The sequence below is a fragment of the Grus americana genome, chromosome 1 (assembly GCF_028858705.1).
Source record: "Grus americana isolate bGruAme1 chromosome 1, bGruAme1.mat, whole genome shotgun sequence".
Classification (NCBI taxonomy): domain Eukaryota; kingdom Metazoa; phylum Chordata; class Aves; order Gruiformes; family Gruidae; genus Grus; species Grus americana.
In genome coordinates, this window is record NC_072852.1 from 212960554 (window position 1) to 212981428 (window position 20875).

Here is a 20875-nt window from a genome sequence, read left to right on the forward strand (position 1 = left end):
CATCTTTCCTTTCCGGGAGGACATGGAAAAATATCATGCAATAGGGAAAAATAGGTGTTATTGAGGAAAAAAAAACAAACGAGCAAACAAACAGACACTCTAGTTAAGTTAGTGGAACATTTGACAGCAAATCTCAAATGAAGCAGAAACTGAACTTAGGCACACACTGCAGTGGCTGCAAAGTTTTCCATGGTCAGTTTTTATTCTGTCATTTGCTGAACTAAAAATGTCTTTTTAGCCTAGGTGGTCTGTGTGAAGTTTAATATGAAAGAGTAGAATTATCTAATCTGTCTATATTAGATATTTTTTCTAGTTGCATTGTTTTCTTCACATTTTGATAACAGAACATCTTCCTACCTTGAACAGAAGGCAAGTTAAGATAGCTCCTTGTTTTCAAATGTCCAATATAAAGTATCCAGGAGAAGACTTTTTCAAATGTCTGCTGCTGACGACAAGTATTTTGGATTACGGTGGTTATTTTTTCCATTCAATTTGACAAGCTGATTATGAAGGTAACAAGCATTTAAGGTATTTCTTATCCTAATTTCATCCAGTTTCAAGGAAATATTTAAAAAAAAAAAAGCACCTTGAAATTACTTCACAAATACATACCAGTTTTATTTGAAAAGTTTATGAACTCTAGCAAAATTCCTTGAAAATATTTATGGAACATTTAACATGTACTCTTCTTCAATATTTAAACACTAGAGGATTGAGCTGTGCCATGAACAGATTTTGGACACTTGTAAAAAACACAAGAAATGAAAAATATTAAAATAAGAACAAAATACAGAGGTTGGCTGTAAAATCTATTATTAAAATCTACTTCTACAGATTAACAGTTCTGATGACAGTGAACCCTGACACATTCAAATCTTATTTTACACATTCCAACTGACATTTTAAATCCAGATAACTTAATGTATGCATATAGTAAATTTCTAAATAATTTCCCACCTCTTCCATAGGTGTTGTTCTTATTTAAATATGGAAAATAGGATTAGAAAGTTCCTGGATGTAAATAAGTAATTTTCATTAGAGAACCAAACAATCTGTCTAAAAACAATAATCAAAGTAGTTTTGAACATTAATTCAAGCATGCAGAATTGAGGAAGGTATCAATTTTAGAAAATTGTTGAAGAGATGCGTTTGGTAACTAAAACTGAAGCCTGTGCTAAAACAAAGAAACCTCAAATGGCACACTTAAGCGATCAAGCTAAAAAAAGGGAGTGATGTTAAATTTCAGTCTGAGACAGTAAATGACATTTAATATGACGGAAGAATATTATATAACCAGCATGTATTTGAAAATTGAGTGACACTTAAATGTTTTCACAATTACTAGAAAATACCTACATTTGCAGTTTAAAACAAAATATGCCATAAACAATATTTGTTCTAAATTTAGTTTTGTTTCTCTTCTGAATAAACCCAGTTGTACCAAACTGCTTTACTAGAAGGAGTTTTCTACAGCAGACTTCCCAGTGGCTTCGCCCAAGTTGCCTTGAGAGGGGGGACAAGGAAATCTGGACCATACATTTCTTATAATTAACAATAAAAAAAAATCCAGTTGAAAATTCTTCCTCTGCATATAATGTTATTCTAAGAGTTAGATACGCTGACTGAGGAAATAATTTATGGAAGAGTTAAAGAAATTTGAGAAGACCCACTCTGTTCAGGGCTTTCCATGTTTAAAAAGGAATGCGATTTAATCTTATTTATTTTAGATAAGCAGGATAAAAAAGGCAGAAGGCAGTTTTAATATAATGTAGAATAACTTGTTCTACAGCCAACAACTTAGTCTTATTTGAATTGGAAGAAAAAGACAAGATGCAACTTGATGAAATGAAAGTATATCATGCTCTCTCTCCTACCTAAACTGGCAATTTCTAATTGCAATTCTTAGAATCTACTTTAAATCTCTATCAGTAACCCTGTGAACTCAGCATTATTGCCTCAGGTATCTTCAATTGTCAAGATTTACTCTTACGGCAACTCTTTGACTAACCTTTACTACTTACGTTTGAGAACTGTAAAAAGTGATTAAGATACTTTGTGAAAAATAGAGTAAAAATGGGTTCAGCTGGACAACTGCTTCAACAAAGACTTCTCTGAGTAACATTAGGGTTGTCTAGCAAAACTCATCAGCAAACAAAGCATCAATAAATTTAACTTTTAAGTCAAAAATAAGGGAAGCACAACTCAAAAACCAATAGGTAAGTCACACTGACAAACAATACTCTTTTTTTAAAAAAAAAATTTTTTTTTACTCTTAATTCCCACATGCAGGTAGGTGCCAAATCACCATTTTGATCCACCATTCATAATGGTTATTCAAAGTTCTCCACAGTTACAAATACTATGGAAATGACAAGTCTGGCTAAGCTACCTTTACAGAACCAATTTCTCAAGACATAGCAGGACATTGCTTCCCAAACTTGCTCAGTACCCATCACACTTTAAAGGCTAACATTAACCTAGCTAAATTTTGTCTCAACAGCCACATACTGTAAATACAATACTCTAATTTCAACTATATTTGTCTCATTAATCCAGAAACAGTCACAGGCACAAGCATAAGCATACAATGACAGCACGTAAACAAGTTAGAGCAGTTTAAAAACAATATACCAACACCACAATCCTTCCTCTTATCTGCTCACCTAATCAGATACGTTTCTCCTTGGAAAAAATGACAGTTTTAAGCTGTTCCATTCATCCTGTCGCTTTCTGACAAGAGAAGTTGCTGGTATTCTGTTAAACTCAATTTAAGAAAATAACCTGCCAGATTGTCATAGCAGAATAAGTTATATATACTTAGGATCACCGAGTTATAAAATAATTCATGTCGGAAAGAACTTTCAGAGGTCATATACTCTAATCTCACATCTGAAACGGATCCATTTAGACCCAACTAGGTTTGCTAAGCTCCACTCAGCTACTGCAGAGTCTTGACTAAACTTACAGGTTGTTGGAGCCTGGATCCCTCCGAGGAACGAGCTCTCAAAGACAGCCGATTGTGGAACCAGTATCAGTGACAACTAGTTTTGTTCAGTTTTGTGACTCTTTCTCTCCCTTTTTATATAAGGAAAAGGTTATCAAGCTCACAACGGAACAGATTTGGAGCTAATGGATCTGGTTTATGTGGCCACTGCTACAAGGCAACTCATTCCTTCATTCCCCCAATGTTGCTCCTCTTCAAGTTGAATACAAACCGTAGCTTAACTCACCTAGATCTTGATGCAAGTTTAGTATATCACGTAAGTTAGCTTTTAAGACCAAGACAGATTCATAAGAATAGGTCAGGATGGCTACACAAACAGTTAGTCTAGGAGAATCATCAGTGGGGAAGCAAGAGTGAGCCTTAAATTACACTTTCCTTCCAACTCCCTTAACTAACTACCTTTTATATTATTTCAAACACCAGATACTTTATCTTCAGAGTCCCTCATAACTTAGGTTCAGCCTATCACATCTCAATTGCTATCAAATCACAGAAATCAATAAGTTTGGAAAGGACCTCAGTTAACATGTAATCCCTATTTCATCTTAGACATAATTACACATAGGATGTGTTTTCATGACAACTCACTGACCCAAAACAGAGTGGTCCCAATCCTGTCTCCACCTGTTAAGTGTCACACACTTCCATTGCTTACATTATGCCAGCACTGGGGTACTCCTCTCTCAATCATATTAATTTCTCAGAAAAGAAAAAAAAAACCCTAAGTGGCGGCAGGTGGGATGATGGGGAACAACACACGGGGGGACACAACCCTGCATAGTTTTTCAGTTGTCCTACAAGATTAAAAAATGGATCACAAAAGACCAAAACTGGCAAAAGCCACTACAGAAGAGATGATGACATGCAAAAGTAAGACAACGAAAAAGGGTAGGAGACAAGTCCTCCCACTTTCAGCAACAATGAGCTACTATATTACTCAACCATCCAACTACCATCATCTGCTGTTCTCAAAAAATGTCTGCCTTGGCCTGCAGTCGTTACTCCACATCTCCATAATTCCAAGTTTCCTTAGACCTATCTTATATCCCAAAAGCCCAATGTTCTTGTACAGATTAAAAAAGGAACTTCCTCCTGTCCTTCTCAGTGGAGACAGAATATCCACCCTCTGCATAAAAACCATCAACACAATGGAAAACCATTATTCTCTGTTACCTACTTACTTAATAAAAATAAATATTTTTCTTGCAATGTTTCCTAACTTTCCAATCATCTTAATTCAGCTGCTCTCCTCTGGATTCTCTACAGTTTCACTATTTTTATTTTTTTTTTTAATATGGTGCCCCAAGCTGGCTACTGAAGCTCCCCAACACCAAATATAATGGAAACAACCTTCTGTCTCGTAATATGTTCCTCTATAGACATACGGAAGGATGCCCATCTTTCCTGCCGCCTGAAACAAGCCAAAGCCTCCTGTAGTGCTCTCGCACTTTCAGATAATCCTTTTATACTCAACTTTGACACCTTCCTTACCCATTTAGAACTTTGTACTTGCAAGCATGCTTGCAGTACTACTCCAATTTATCAGCGTAACTGTTCTAATCTTGGTCTGAAGAGCAGCTGCAAACATTTCCAGTACGATGCTATTCTCCATTAACACATGGTGTATTCCAACACAGTGGTTATTAATGAAAAGCATCATTAGAACCAGATACAGACATATTCTCCATTTTAAATATCCTCCAATTTCATGGCAAAGTGATGTAAGCAGCCTGTACTGAAGCAGTTCTCCCATGCACTACTTAGAGTCATGCAGGAAAAAACTGCCAAAAAACCCATCCTTGTTAGCTGCACCTACCAATATCAGTTGTTGTAATAGGAGAGAATTATCTTTGTTAAAATCTTAAAATATTAATCAATGCAAAAGTATCTAAAAGATATTAGTTATCTTCCTAGACATAGCTGCCAAAAAAATTAAGAGATTCTTTAAGCTACAATTAGAAATTTCATTTCAGATGATATTTGCCCGGTCCAGCCAATTTGAATCAACTAACATAAGTAAATAGCCCTTAGCATAATTTTTTTTTTTTTGGGGGGGGGGGGGGAGGGAGGGGAGAGAAGGAAAAAAGCATTCCTTTCCTCTTGTAAGAATAACTGTACGACGTATCTGGTCACAATGATCTCTCCATTTTCTCCCCTTTTAGACAGGCATGTTTTTAAGTTTATTATGAACTTAAAGGTTATGGATCTCTAGAGTGGAAGCAGCATGGAAGGAAGCAAAAAAATATTTAAATTAATTACCATTAGTGATTCCATGTATTTCTGCAAAAGAACTGTTTTGACACAATGAGCTACAGCTCTACTAGGGATTTTTCCTGGTATTGGGGTTTTTTATCACAGCTTTCTTAGTATGACATTTTAAAGACTGAGTTATAAGCTTTTTTTCCGTACAAAAATACTCATTTTTATTACAAATCCAACACAGAGAGATAGGTTTTAAGCACACATATATAGTGATGTTGTTTATATATGGTGAAGTCATGCTCAATAAATACAAGCTAAGAAGTCCAAAGAAAAGGGGTCCACAGCTGTAGTGGGCACAAATTCTGAACAGCGATTCCCAACTAATGTTCACATCAGTGGAGGTCTCTGTCAGCTCAGCCTACACCAAAGAATCCATGGCTCACTCGAACGGTCTTGGCTGAGGATGTGAAAGCCTGACTTTGAATCCCTTCATACTTTGAAGTGATAACGTTGCTCTCCTTCTACATACCATGACAGCAGCTTGAAAGACCTCTCAAAAACTACAATTATTTAACTGAAATGTATACAAGTGTAACAAATTTAAACTAGGGGGAGACCTATCAGCATGAATGATCCAGGTCACAAAGATAAAAAATTTTCTGCCAAACACTGTTGTCAAATTTTTACTTTTATTCCTGCATACCATGTATACATTGTTTGCAATTTTCAAAAAATTTGTGAACTTCTAATTGCCTGTGTTTCATAAAAAGAAGATATGGATGTATAACATTATTTATACAGGTAAGATTTTTCTCCCCCTCTAACTTAAGTAACACTTCTTATGACAGCTTTTCAGATATCCAAGTACTTTTCTTCTGCTAAAGTATTATCCTTGCAAAGTTCTAAGTTTTATCAATATTGCATTACTCTTAAGACCTTAAATTCTTCCTCTAAACAAGACAACTACTGCTTCAGCACCCTACGGCTGAGAAACATGCAAGACATGCTAAAACTGCTGAACACTTTTGCTCTACATTTAATTCCTACAGTACCTTTTAAAAGCATTTTATCATGAAATCTAGTCCAAAATAAGTATTAGCTCCCACACATACACTAGCACATTATTCCTACTGAAAAGTATCCGTAAACTTAGAACCTTGATCCTATCTTTACAAACATGCTTAATAATGAGCCTATGAATCATGTTCTAAAGGTGATTCTTGATTAAAAGATGAAAAATGCCTGTATCTGCCAACAAACATGACAATTCTTGCATAAGCAGTACATTCCATGTGAGTATTTAACCCACTCACCTATTTAAACCAGGGAGAAACAAATATTCTTTTCCACTGATCATATGCTAGTTTTAATGCATTCATGAATAAAATTATGAATAGTTATTTGTTTAACATTAAGTCAGTATTTTCAGAGCATATAACTGCAAACACTTCAGGATGAATCCACTTTGTTAGGTTCTGACAAGCTGGAAAGCAGGTACATACCTTAAGGGGTCTGTATGAGCAGCGCTGTTTGAGAATGCATTAGGACAGATGGCTGGGCAGCCTTTGATTTTGAATGACAGCCATATGATTAAATATTGAAATAAATATTTAATATATTCGAGTGTAATATTAAAATACTACAGTAAATATTATAATAAATCCAATATAATATTTATCGTATGGATAGTCATACACAGTGGATGGAAGCACAACAAATTGCATCAGGTAGAACATTTCTATTTTGATGAAGACTCATTACTTTGAAAATTGTATAGCTTTAACACTACTTTTATCTCCTACTGCAAACACAGAGCTATTTCAAGCAGTCTGCATACATGTGAGTTTATCCTGTGATTTTACCTTAAAGTGCATAGAGAAGGCACATAACATGGTTTATAGATAGTTGAGAGAGATCAGCATGTGATGCCACAGTATTAACCCTCAGGTCTCTTCATCAGCACGTACACATTAAATATGTTACCATGCTGTCCTCTATCTTTCTCTCTGACAAGAACAGTGCCCAAGCCATCTGACTTTGCATACTGTAAATTTTTGGTTATAGCATGCACTTATAGCCCTTTCCTTCTGCTCCAGAGGAACTTATTCTGTAAATATTCCATAGCTGTTACACTTCCATACAATAAAAAGAAGTTGTGGTAATGGGCATGTGTTAAAAACAAGATTTGTGAAACACATGTACAAGCCGTTGTACTGCCAATAGTATGCAACCAATCCTTGCAGATTACTCTGGAATACCTCCTAGACTCACATAAAGTACTAACAAATGCCCTTACCTGGCAGCTTGCTAGCAGTGGTACAGTAACATTATTGTAGCCCAGCCTACTGGAACAGAGAAACCATTTTGTCAACAGCAGACACTGCAGAACAAAAAAAAAATCCTCAATCCCCTACAGTTGCTTGGCAGCAAGACAACATTTATTTTTTCCAAGAAGGTGGGTCTTTAACATAACTAGAGTTGACTTCAGTATCTAACCCTCCTCAATCCTGCAAAGAACTCCTGATCTCAACTTGCAGGAGTAAGTCCCATAGTTGTCAATGCCACCATTTGTGATAAAGCTAAATGGCCTGACTTCAAAGCTTCCAGTCCCAGAGCTCATCTGGTTCATGTGGGATTCAGATCAAACCTATTAAAAAGTATACCCAAAGTCAGCCAAAGTACCTATGACGCCTTCCGACATCTGTGACTTCCTTAATACTGCATTACAGAAAAACAGAGAAAACATGCCTGACTGTGCACAGCACATTTTGTCAGTAAACACCTCTAGCACAGTTTCTAAATCTAAATATATGTATCTTCTGAATACACGAAGTATTCGCACAAGTGTAATTTAGGTGTTTCTTAGATGCTTAACTTCCACACCACTTTATTCTAAAAGGTGCATCATAAAATAATTTTGTAGTAGTGGTGTACCATCGCTCTACAGCATAGCGAAACTAAAATCATCGTTGAGCATTAACGCCAGCCTGACCTCTTGCCATCACATCTCACTAAACAGATTTTCAAGCTAGAAAATTCTCCCGATCTTCACTGTTTTGTAACTAATCACACACATGTAATTCACATTTTTTCCTTTGAATGGCAGTGCTGCATCTTTAATTAGACAGTTTAACAGACAAAACCAAAGATAAATAATCAGCACCATCTCATCTGAGGTTTTCCTACTTCAATACCTGTCTCATTTCCCTAGCTCAAAAATCTTACTCACTCTACCAAAGTTGTTTGGGATATCTGTTATTCTCTCCCATTTTAAAAATACTTTGGAAATTAGATTTCCTTCTAAACAGAATCTAATTCAGAGCAAGAATAGCACATTTTTCCTAAAAGCCTTTGGGAGCTGTCAGGAAACATGTATTTGAGTTAAAGCACTTATGCATCTGTATTTGCCTCCCTCCATCAGCACTGAAACTGCAGATGAAGAAGTGTATATCCACCTCTGTGCAGCAAGATTTTCTGGTCAGACTATGACCGTCTCTACATCAAAAGTTTTCTGGCTTCTGGAAAGCACTCATGCCAAAACACGTCTTCTACTATGCAGCCTCCTAGACTGTAATGCCTGCAGCACACTAAGTGTCCTGGTGTCCTCAGCAAAATGGACATTGTATAGGACAATAAATGCAATGTAATTGTAAAAATATTTAAATGTGTAGTAGGACGTATTTCTTGGCAGACACCATCCTCTACAGCTTCACCTAACCTTCTGGTTAACTATAGGCAAAAAAAAATCCAGACATACAATTTTGTGGAAATATGCCTTCTTTTGTCAAGAGCTCATGCTAGTTTGTTGTACAAATAAGCTGTCCTGTCAAGAGATGCTAATGGTGCAACAGTACCTGTTATAGATCCTGTTGCCCCTGCAGTATATTGGCTAAAAAACGACACTCCACATTTAACTGCTTTCCATATACTTACAGAGAATAAAAAATTGGGAGTTTAACCTGATAAAGGGAAAAATCTGGGGAACTTTTGCACCTAACAACAAAGAAGTTTAAGCCATATCCTAAATTGGTATGATTATTAAATTATGCTCTTCCAACATTATAAAGATGGAAAAATGACTTTAAGTAATTTGGGTTCATTTTAATACAGGAAGTGTCAAAAGCCCAGTACATAAACTTACTGAAAGTGGTGCATTTTCTGGCATGTAAGAAACAGAAGCAAGTCCAATCTATTTAGACTTTTTCTAAAATTAGTACTATTTCCTACATGACAGTGCTACAGGCTTTTCCTTATAAGTAGCACAATGCCCACCTATTGGAGCAAAACTCCTCAGATAGTAGGCGTCAGCCCAGATTCTCACTATGAAGAAGCTTTACATACATCATGCTACAATCCAGACATACAATGTTTCCTATTTTGTGTGGAAAATCTGTATATCTTTTCTGTTGATCCCTCGGGAAATATGCACAGCATGCCTCCACAGCACCCTGTCAGATGATCACTTACTGGTTTAGCTGACTAAACAGACCTTAACAGGTCATAAGGAAAACTAGCTCTGATTTAAGATCATTTATAAACCAAGACATAAGAATTAGCCTAACAAAAGTAGAAAAAGGAGAAAAGTGGGGAAAATAAGGCAAAGTCAAGAAAAATCACACTGCCACAAAACAAAACATGCATTTCATGAGGGAGTTTTGCTGAGGAATCATTTTTTTTTTCTCTGTAGTTTCTATAAAAGAAGCTAGTCAACCCCAAACTAGTAACCTGTAAGATTTTACCATAAGAGTTCTCTCTCCACTGACAATGCAGGGGTAATTACCAAATCTCAATTAACATACCAAGGAGGAAAGCAATGTAAATTATTTGCCTATTATATCATAAAATGGATTTTCTTAAAGAAAAGAAAAATCCTGACAAATTATTTGAATGTGCAAAGCAGCAAATCATCAAACTTCAAATATTTATCATTCAATGAAAATCAAACACTAACCTTCTACAAAGTGACTGGCAGAAAAATCACACAAGACAGCACACATTTACACAGTTGGGTACTTGGGCTAGTATCTCAGAGATCAGGCAGGCCAAGTTTTGTACTCCCTGATGTCATACAAAACAGTTTAAATACCAGTTTTGCAGAACATGTCTGAGATTTTTTGTTTCTCTATGCTGAAAAACTGAAAGAAAAATAGTCAGCTTCATAACAAAGCATGGGGACTGAGATGATAGTACAAAGTCTGAGATGAATTCTAGACGTGAAATTGTGTTGCTTTCTTTCTATTCCTTGCTTTTTTCCCTAAATCTCACAAGTGATTTCTTCACATGAAAGGCCATAAACATACCAGCCATCTCTATATGACTTCTGTCTACTCCTAAGTGGAACTAATTTTCATTCTTCCCAGCAGGAATAGGAGAAAGAAGCATAACAAAAACCATGAAGCTGCTCGTTCCACGCTAACATATTTGGTGACATGCAAAATTCAAGTAATTTTGGTTAAAAAAGTGGCACTACTTTCTAAATTAGCCTTTTTTAAAGTAACTAAAATTCAAAATAACTAGATCTAGAGTACTTCTTGTAGCCATTTTAAATGCAAGTTCCATCAATTCCATACCATCTATTTTACATTTTGCACTTACAGTAGGTGAAACTCATTAAAGGAGACTTGTCACTGCCACTTTCGTACCTTTTGGCCAATACAGAATCAGCTTTTGACATGAACTGTTAGCAAACTGGATAAAAAAAAAAAAAGAGTACTGGAGCCCAAAGAAAAAAAAAATTAAAAATCACCTCTCCCCCCTGGCCCCCCCATCAAAACACAGGTATCTTCACAAAACTCTCTCAACTGACACTCATGTAAGCATACAGCTCTCCCATGAAGGGAGGCAGTGAAGTAAAGGAACAGCTAAAATCCTCCATGCTATTAATAGAAATGTTGGAAATGCCTGCCTAATTTAGCTTTTACTTCCTTCAACTTAGACTAACATCTCCCATGAGACATTTGGAGCTCCCTGAGCAAACAAAACTCATCCTGGCTCATCCCAAGGACAGCTTCAATGCACATTTGAATAGCACCCTTTGACAACGGCACAAGAGTTTAAGGATCAAAACCATCCTTTACAGCCCATGTCAAATCTGCTCAGAGTAAAGTTTTAAAATATACTGTGATACAGGTTAGGGTGGAGCAGGAATGGTCTTCATTGAATGTGGATCGTGAAAATGAACTTGCATTTTTCCAGCACCGTACATTAAGCTTTACCGATTTTCAGTAGATAAAACAAAGGACCTTACAAAGGGGAACCCACCCTCTTACAACAATGCTGTTATGTCTGAGTTTCATAAATCCAGATGAGCTCCTCCCTTCATCCCACAGTTTTAGAGATCATTTGTGAGCACTTTATTAGAGACCATGCAGTTATCAAGTATCACAAAGTTTTACAGCAAACACAGAGCTTCCAGAGCTTCCAAACCCTTAAGTTTGAAACTGGACTGGTAAGGGAAGTTGTACACAGAAAGAACTCCTCTGTATCCCACAGCTTTCGGACAGGAATTTCTCTATTTACCATGCACAGTGACATGTCCCTATCACAAACAGCCTCTAAGATAAACTAAAGCCAAGAGCAGAAGTAAATAACATCTGCCTTTTGGTCCCCAGTAAAAAGAAAGATGACTTCAGCCAGATTCTATCTTTAACATGAAATTGTTTCAAAAAGAAAAGCTCTAACAATGCAAAACATAGCTATTCCATTTGTTTCAAAGTAAGATTTGTTCACTGGTTAAAACCTCAGAGAGCTAAAAAGAATACGGAGCTATAGTAAAACTAGGTGTTATAACAACTTGTGTCAGCCCTACTACATACCAAGAGGCTGACCACATTCCTGTCTACAAAGGCTCCTCATTAACAGTTTAAAAGAAGGACAAAAGTATCTCCTCTAATGCACTGTATTTTACTTACAGATAATTAAATCTGAACAAAGTCGCCTCATAAAATAACTGTGTGTAAACAAAAAGAAAAACACCACAACAGAACAAAACAGAAAATCAGCCCCATGAAATGTAAGAGTTTCAAATTCATAACAATGTAATTCCAAACATCAGAGGTTGAACTAACTGTGCTGTTCCCTGGTATTTGAGAACTAGCACAAAAGAGTCTCTGTATTTCCATCCACTTACACACCAAATTCAGCACTGAAATAAACTTCACATATTCCATATTATTAATGCAAAGTAATTTACTAGGGAATTTACTTAATTTATGTTTTAGCTTCAACTATCATAGAATGGTTTGGAAGGGACCTCAAAGCCCATCTAGTTCCAACCCCCCTGCCACGGGCAGGGACAACCTCCACTAGACCAGGTTGCCCAAAGCCCCATCCAACCTGGCCTTGAACACTGCCAGGGAGCCAGGGGCAGCCACAGCTTCTCTGGGAAACCTGGTCCGGTGCCTCACCACCCTCACAGGGAAGAATTTCTTTCTAACATCTAATCTAAATCTATGCTCTTTCACTTGTCCTATGACTCCATGCCCTTGTAAACAGTCTCTCTCCAGCTTTCCCGTAGGCCCCTTCAGGTACTGGAAGGCTGCTGTAAGGTCTCCCTTCTCTTCTCCAGGCTGAACAACCCCAACTCTCTCAGCCTGTCTTCATAGCAGAGGTGCTCCAGCCCTCTGATCATCAAGGGCTTAAAGACATTTGATAAGCTTAACGATGCTATTGTGGTGGCAAAGCATTCCAACTGAACAGATCTTGAAAAAAGTTTGAGGTAGCTTCCTATTAACTTCTAAGAACTTAAAAATACAAGTCTGTATCCAGAACATCATTTTCCACCAAAGCACAACATAGTGCACTAGTCCCTGTGTTTCAAACAGTTTACAGCTAGGAGTTGTGCATCTTGAGCTCTTCCATCAGGCAGCTAATCAAATGCAGCAACTTACTATGCATTTCCTATCCTTGTTATAAATAACTGTGCAAAAGTGTTTATATTTGGTTTCCATTGACTTTTCTTTCATTCCTACAATTAAAAACCACTTCACGTATATTTTTGATACTTAAATTTTATTCTGCAATGCTATACTGTGACACTCATGACTGAAATGCAAGCACTCCAGGGAAAAATAACTCCTATTGAATTTAAGGCAGGTTATTAATACATTACAGAAGAATTTATTACAAGGATAATAAATCCTGATTTAGTAATTTGAATAAAAACCAGCTAATTAGAGCACGTCTATACCAATGAAAGCAAAGTGATATGGACTTTCACCCTAATAATTAATTCAAAATTAAAATCTACCTGAGGATTCCAGTATATTTCTAAATAGTAAACAAATTTGGTTTGTCAAGAGGAAAACTGGAACAAAATGAAAGGAAAAAATAACACATGGATATTGTTCAGAAAAGTATTTTTTCCTGTTTAACTGCAACTATGATTTGAACAGTACTAGTTGTAGCTCATGATGAATAAAAAATAATTGCAAGTAAACCACCTGAATTTCACCCCTAAAACTTACAAACAGACACAATCACTTATATAAATATTAAACTTAAGTATCTCTTGTAAGACAGAAGAAAAGGATGAAGGCATTTCATGAATAAGCTAGCTTTACATCAACACAGAAATGAAGAATTGCTTTGTGAACTACAACTGTATGTAACTGCGATATGTAATGAAGTATATATTCCTAACAGACTGATTTTTAAATTAAAGTTATTTTTAATCTCTTCATAACAGTATATTTGCTGAATTACTAACACCAATGGTTTCTCGCAAATAGAAAAAGGGACAGACAATTAAATCCAGTCGAATTACACGACCATTCTCAATATGGTGGCTTAACCACCACAATAGTTTAAACAACTTTTAACATTTCACATAAAAAAAAGTCAGGTCAAGAATACATAGAATTGTGGATGAGAAAAATTCATAAAGTTTGAAATAGGTTGGAATGATGCCTATAACTATTACAGCAATATTGGGGAGTGAGGTGAAAGGGATAAATCAAATTCAAATGTGACCCAATTTCCAATTAAACATCGACCAATTTGTCAGTAAGAATGGAGATATAAGCCAAATAAAACAAGTGCAACTGCAAACAAATGTAGGTAAAATGCTGATGTGATTTCTGAACACATAGGGAGAAGAGGGAAAAAAGAGGGACACAACGCTACATAACAAAACTAAAGCCAAACCAAAAAGCACACATCTGAAAAGCAAGAGACAGGTACAGAAACATTACCATATCACATTACAGCTCATTATCCACCCCAGAAGAATCCAAACATAGCCAACAGCAAAGTGAGTTACAAGCAGCCCTTAAGAACACCAAGGAACACGAAGACACCTACTTCTACTGTTTGATAGCCAAGACACTCAACCTTTTGATTTAGCAGAGAAAGCAGTAAGTCACAGACAAAGCTGCTCTGAGCGGTTTCACGGAAATCGAAAAATCTGAAAAATAAATAGATTTAAAAACATGTTTGCTTCTGTTTGTAACCTGAGTTTAAAGCTTGGTATATTATCCAGTTTGGGTCTTGAAATCCAGTTTACTATTGGAACTTTAGGAACTTGCTGTGCAGTAGAAAACCAGTGGGTTGTTTCTGTTAGGGCCTTGGGAGGAAACACGGGGGGAGGGATGTGTGTTTTGTTTTTTAACAAAACTAATTGAGGAATGATATGAATTTCATTATCATCTTTTTCAACAGGATAAGACTCCCAGTTTTTACAAGTCATTAATGTGGAAAAACTTTTTTAATACACTATTTGACTAAGAAATAGTGTTATTAAAGATTCACAATTTGTGCTTTAAATCATATTAACTACTAAAAATCAACAAAGGTTACAAACAAGAGAGATACTTTGTTCATGTCATAACATACAGCTTGCAACTGGAATAGCTACTGCAAGTACCACATTTAGAGTAAATATGTGAAACACCAGAGTGCAGCTTCAAACCATGCAAACTTATCACTTCCTACATAAGCAAAAGAATCTCTGCTGCTAGAATGGCATCGCTGCTACAGCGTACGGATGTTGTGACTGAAGGACTGCTTGCTTGGGAGGAAGCAATAAGGAACATGAGGATTTCCCTCTGTGCCACCACTCTTTACTCCAGTAAGGGGGTTTTTTTATGCTTCGTGCTAGGAATTTACACTCTGAAGTTAAGTTTCAGCATAGATCTTGTTATTTTACACCATCTCTTTCAAGTTAAAACTTTAAAAAGCCTCATTTACTCATGTTTAATATTGCAAATGATCCAGATAAGCATTACTTTAATAAAGCTCCTTTAGCAAAATAGCATAGGGTTGTTTAGTCAGAAAATCCAGAGTATTTGTTAATTCTTTATGAAATGCTTAACTTCATTGAGTTATTTTCACACAGTTAAATACAGCTTAGTTCCCTAATTTCTCAAATCTCAATGCCCAATTTGTCATGTATTGCTCATAACTTGGATTTGATTAGTAGACTTGAGAGTACCACACGCTGGCACTGAATTTACTAACATTATTTTCAGATTTAGAAACTACCAGCTAATTGATAAAGCTCTGATGTAAAGCTACAGGTGAAACACAAAGTGCAACAGTATTTCTACTTCCTTTGAGTTTAGAAGGATACATAGTTAATAAAAGTTCATACCCTGCCTGCTCAGATCACATTTCACAAAGGAGAGAACTGCTAGAATAGCAAGAAAAATATCAAAACCAACAATTTTATACCAACATCAATTTCTTTCCTTTCCACTTAGTTGCAGCTTTTTGGCCAGTTATTTCTCATTTACTTGTAATCTGGTGCAGACGTAATCAGTAATGAAATCTCTCTCCTACCTAAGCCTTTGGAAGATAACATTCAGCTCCAAATTACAACTACTTCTAGCATTAAGACTTCAACCAGCAGGAAATCTTAATAGTTAAATTCACATACTGATGGACAAGAAAAAAAAAAAAAAAAACAACAAAAACCCCAACCAAACAGTTCTTTAACACAAAGCAAAGTTTTGATTGCTGCAGCAGCAGAGTTTGCTAAGATACTCAGAAGTAAGAACACATACTTGAGATTATTGCTTTAAACTTGCATTATCAACTATTTGGAAATGTTTAATAACTGTCCCACTACAGGACTTCAAGATTTTATAAACAAGTCATTTTCAATACTTACCTGACTTCTTCTAAAATGCTTGAGGAACAGCTCCTGCACAGTTTACAGAAAATATAAGAACGTGCATATATGACCAGTGGTAGACCAGTAGGCTATTTTTTTTAAGAAGTAATTGATGTTTGAGAATTAATGAATTGAAAAGATTATAGATATTGAGAAACTTAAATTTAAGAAGGCTGTTAAAAGAATTAAGTTTTCAAATACAAAAGGTGTCTCTGCTCCAGAAAATGTATTGCATTTTCCAGGGAGAGCAAGAAGTCAGTAACATTTTACAAGTGAACCTTCCCAGCATTCTACCAGCATCACTTGCTACTGTGGCGTACTGATCATGTACTTTAAATAACGCAACATTCACCAAGCAAAAAAGAAAAGCTTTAAATTCCATGTTGGATAAGTCATCCCTTCTGTATTATTATGTAAACTAGTGTTACTTTGTGAGCCAAGTCACTAGGAACAACTTAAAACTTTCACATCTACGGATCAAATACTGATCTTCAGATTAGGAACTAAAGACTGAAATAGATCATTAGGTCACAGGCTGAATTGCAAAAAAATGCCTCTTTCAAGCATCACCTTTAGAAGATATGAGATGACTGAACCATAAAAAAAAATAAATCACAACTAGAGCTACAGCCCAAAGTTACATGACACCTGAATAACCTCGGCTGATGGGAAACAATGGCAGTATGAAGAGTCACAGTAAGCTGATTGCAGGTGTCCTACAGCTTCTCCTCCTTAGTTCCTGCCTCTTACTTCATCCGAAGTAGAATACTGCTTCGGGCTAAGTAAAATAAAACAACAGCTGCAGAACTAAATGGCTATTCTTTCCGCAAATGAGCAGCTGTGGTAGAAAATCGGCCCTCTGGCAGTCTAGAGGAGTATGACAGTTCTCGTACTCTACTAAAAGGCACAAATATTCCAAAGGAGTTCTAGTAAAAAGTTAGGAAAAGTTGTGTAAGGAAGAAATGATAAAAGAATCATGGAAGAACTCAGAGAGGAAAAAGGAATACTTCAAAAGAAAGTTGTAATACTGCAATTGTCTGTATTTGAAATAATTACAGTTACACAGAACAGTTCTAAGCAAAAACAACAATGGATTGCCTCCAGAAATTTAAGTGAACTACAAAATGGGAAGCAAAGCCATGAAAAGCTTCAGGTAATCTTGCCAAAACCAGAAAGAAAATATGAATTTTGTGAAGTACTACGATACCATAAATGGAACGTGGATAATCTATTTCTCCTGGAGAACACAGTAGTATCCACAGACACTAGGAGTTAACTCACCACATCACTGAAATAACCCAGTTACGCTTCAGTACGTAAAGGCAGGCAAGCACTTAACACACTTTTTTTCCCAGCTTTACCACACATCTCTTGTGAGATATGCGGAAAAGCAATAATCCTCGTCCCTCGGTTCTGCAAGATACCCTCTGCATACCGTCTCATTTGGAAGTGGAAGCTATTCCCAGCACAGACATAAAGGGAGTCTTTAGCTGGACTTTTATTTGTACTAGTAGTAGCCTCTAGACAAAACCAAAACAGCTGACACTAGGGACTTGAGACATAAGTTCTCAACAAGCTCAGTTAAGTTTACTTTCACTTGCACAGCTTTTCACAAACATCTACCCAACACAGGGCACGGTTCTGGCTTACTGCCTTCCTTAAAAATACAGATTTTTCTTCACAATAAGAAGTCAAGGAAGTTACACTCTGGCATAACTATAGAGAGATTTCCTGTTAAGAATGGATAATTACAGCATTGCAACTTCCTTCCAAGCCATCCATCCACATTCTCCTTTAAAGAGCACTACTCCATTAGCTACAAGCAGATAGGGTTACTACACCATTCAAGAACCCAACCCTAAATATGTCTCACATCAAAACTTTTTTTAACTCTACTCCACAACATGCACACGTACACAAACATTTTTATGCTCCTGAGATATAGCACTGCTACAGCTGTTTCACTGAACTGACCTAGCAAAACGTTCTACTTGGTAGTAACTATATATTTTCTCGTTTCCCTAATATTAATTATCCACCACACATACATATGCAAGCACACACGCCTCCATTAGAATCATGTAAAAAAGAGTGAAACCTGGCAACAAGTTATCCAGCATCATTTACATTCAAACAACCTAAAGCATTTGTTCTTAGCATCACTATACAGTACTGAACACAGCAACAAAAAGCTAAACACGAAAGAAAGGGGTATATAAATCTCAGTGTACAAGTTAAACCCACAAACCAGTTTTGAGTTATCACTGCTCAGAGAGGTGTGAAAACTAGGACAAAGTCCTCATGAAACTAGGTTTTCTGTAAAAGAAATTTCATTAACTATGCTTTGAGGGTTTCAAGACTATTAAACCTGTCTGATTACTGTAAAACAACTAACCCATCATTACAAAAGCAGCACCTACATTACAAAATAGAATCCTTATCCCAGCTATAAGACTGGGCCTCCAAAACAGGAGAAAAAGCTGAGAAATATCCTGAGTGTAAGTATATGACCATAAGATTGTTGCTACCTATCATAAGCCGTGTCCACTTGTAAATTAGAATTGTAATTCTTTCTCCCTCAAACCAAACAAACAAGTAAGCTTTGTAACGGGAGAGAAAGAACGTTCTTTGGAGTAGATTATATTTTTATCACTATGGGCTAAGAATGCCTTTTTACATTCTTTGATTATCGAGGTAATGGTCACTGAGGGAAATAGAGATGGAATATACAAACCTAGGATGGGGAGCACTTCAGCTTTGGAACACCATAGACAGTGAAGAGCACGATAAATAAGGATAGGAATAATCACATGCACAGATACCTATGTTGGATTTCCCCCCATTTGTATGATTTAATGTGAGGCTGAACTACTTAAATGTGTTTGTGATAGCCCAAGCTTAATAAAGAATTTCAGAAATGGGACAGTCAGAGATTTTGAAATCTGTACAAGTAATACATTCTTGTTAATGTGGTATTTGTACGTCATGGTCACAGAAAATGCGACAAAACTAAGACTTCATTCCAGGACAGTATTAGAAAACTCAGCTTATGAACGCATCCAGGACACAACCATTAACAAAGTAAGTTTTAAGTGTCATTATCACAATAAACACTAACTAGAAAACTATTTAAGAAGCACGCCACCTATGAAGACTGGTATATTAATTGCCATTCACAGTGAGATGTCAGTTCATAGAACTTATCTAGTAGTTAAACTGTTTGTTGTAAAAGAAAGATATGTGCAAATAATTCAGAAGTGGGGCTTGAGTCACAGCTTGTGCAAAACACATTCATTTTTAAACATACAACCATAAACGGTATGAACAAAGAAAATTTCCAAAATATGAAACTATGTGTCATTTCCTGATGCCAGGAACAGAGACTCCCAACAAACTTCTCGGGGCAGCATACAAAACTTATCTACCTATTATCTATTTTAAGCACTAAAATAAGTGACTAGTAGTAAAACAAATTAAAAAAAAAAAGTAAGTTTACTTTGCTCCAATAAAATAATTCCCTGAGAAAGAGGCAGGAACTGGGACTTTTGACAGGGAAATACAGAAATGGGCTTCTCACCCAGCAACTACCAGACTGCTTTCTAAGCAAGTTCAAACACCCTCTTCAGCAGCACCCTATAGGTCTCAATTAGGATGTCCCCTAGCAACCGTGTTCAGAACACCACCACTGTATATACACCCTTGCATACACACGCCAATCTGAAGAGCAGTTGTCTGGTCAGTTTGATGGTTTTTTCATAAAGCTTATACCATGAAATAATTCAGCTGCTAAATGCCCTATTACTGAAAGTGTACTTTTAGCACTTTTCCAGGCTGATATAGTTTTTTCTCCAGAAAGCCTCCCTTCTGTTGTGTGAAATCCAGTAACACCATGACTTCATACATAAGCCATACGACAAGGTGTTTTCTCTACCTGAAACTAAGTTACTTAGAGCCCAAAGATTTCCTCAACCTTCTGACACCCTGGGCTGACCATAAATAACAAAACCACTCAGTTACTACTCGGTCTTCAGGCAAGAGATGAAATGGAAGAAGGAATACCAGAAAGAAACTGAGACAGATGTTCTGGGGCTACCCTAAAACAATGGATCACATCCCTCTTTGGTACTCGCAGAACAAGTATTTCTTAAACCTTTAAGTCAGACGCATTTTGGTGGAAAGAAAAAATAATGACAGTACAACTAATCTTAGTACAATCATCTGGTCTTCTCATCTGGATATAGAGCAACTCAGAAGGCACAAATTCAAGACGCATGAAGACCCAACCTTCTCCTCACAGACGTGAGTGGGAGGAAAGGAGAAAGCATGCATACAGAAGGCATAGCCACACATCTCTCTCCAGTATCTTTCCTTACGTATCAGGGGAAGTGAAAAGGGGAGCAGGGGGGAGAGAATGGTTCTTAAAAGGCCTAGACTAAACAGATGCAAGATAATCAGGTATTCAAGCCAGGAACACGCTCAGTCCTGTGACTTTACAGCTTAGTGGAAGACATACTAATATGAACTTCAGTGCTCATCATTTTTTTCATAATCACCTGGAT

General features: G+C 36.5%; 1 protein-coding gene across 5 annotated transcripts in view; it reads right to left on the reverse strand.

Annotated features, from left to right (window-relative positions):
* Nucleotides 1-20875, reverse strand: part of PICALM (phosphatidylinositol binding clathrin assembly protein) — a 71483-nt gene that overhangs the window by 49412 nt on the left and 1196 nt on the right. The window lies entirely within an intron of this gene.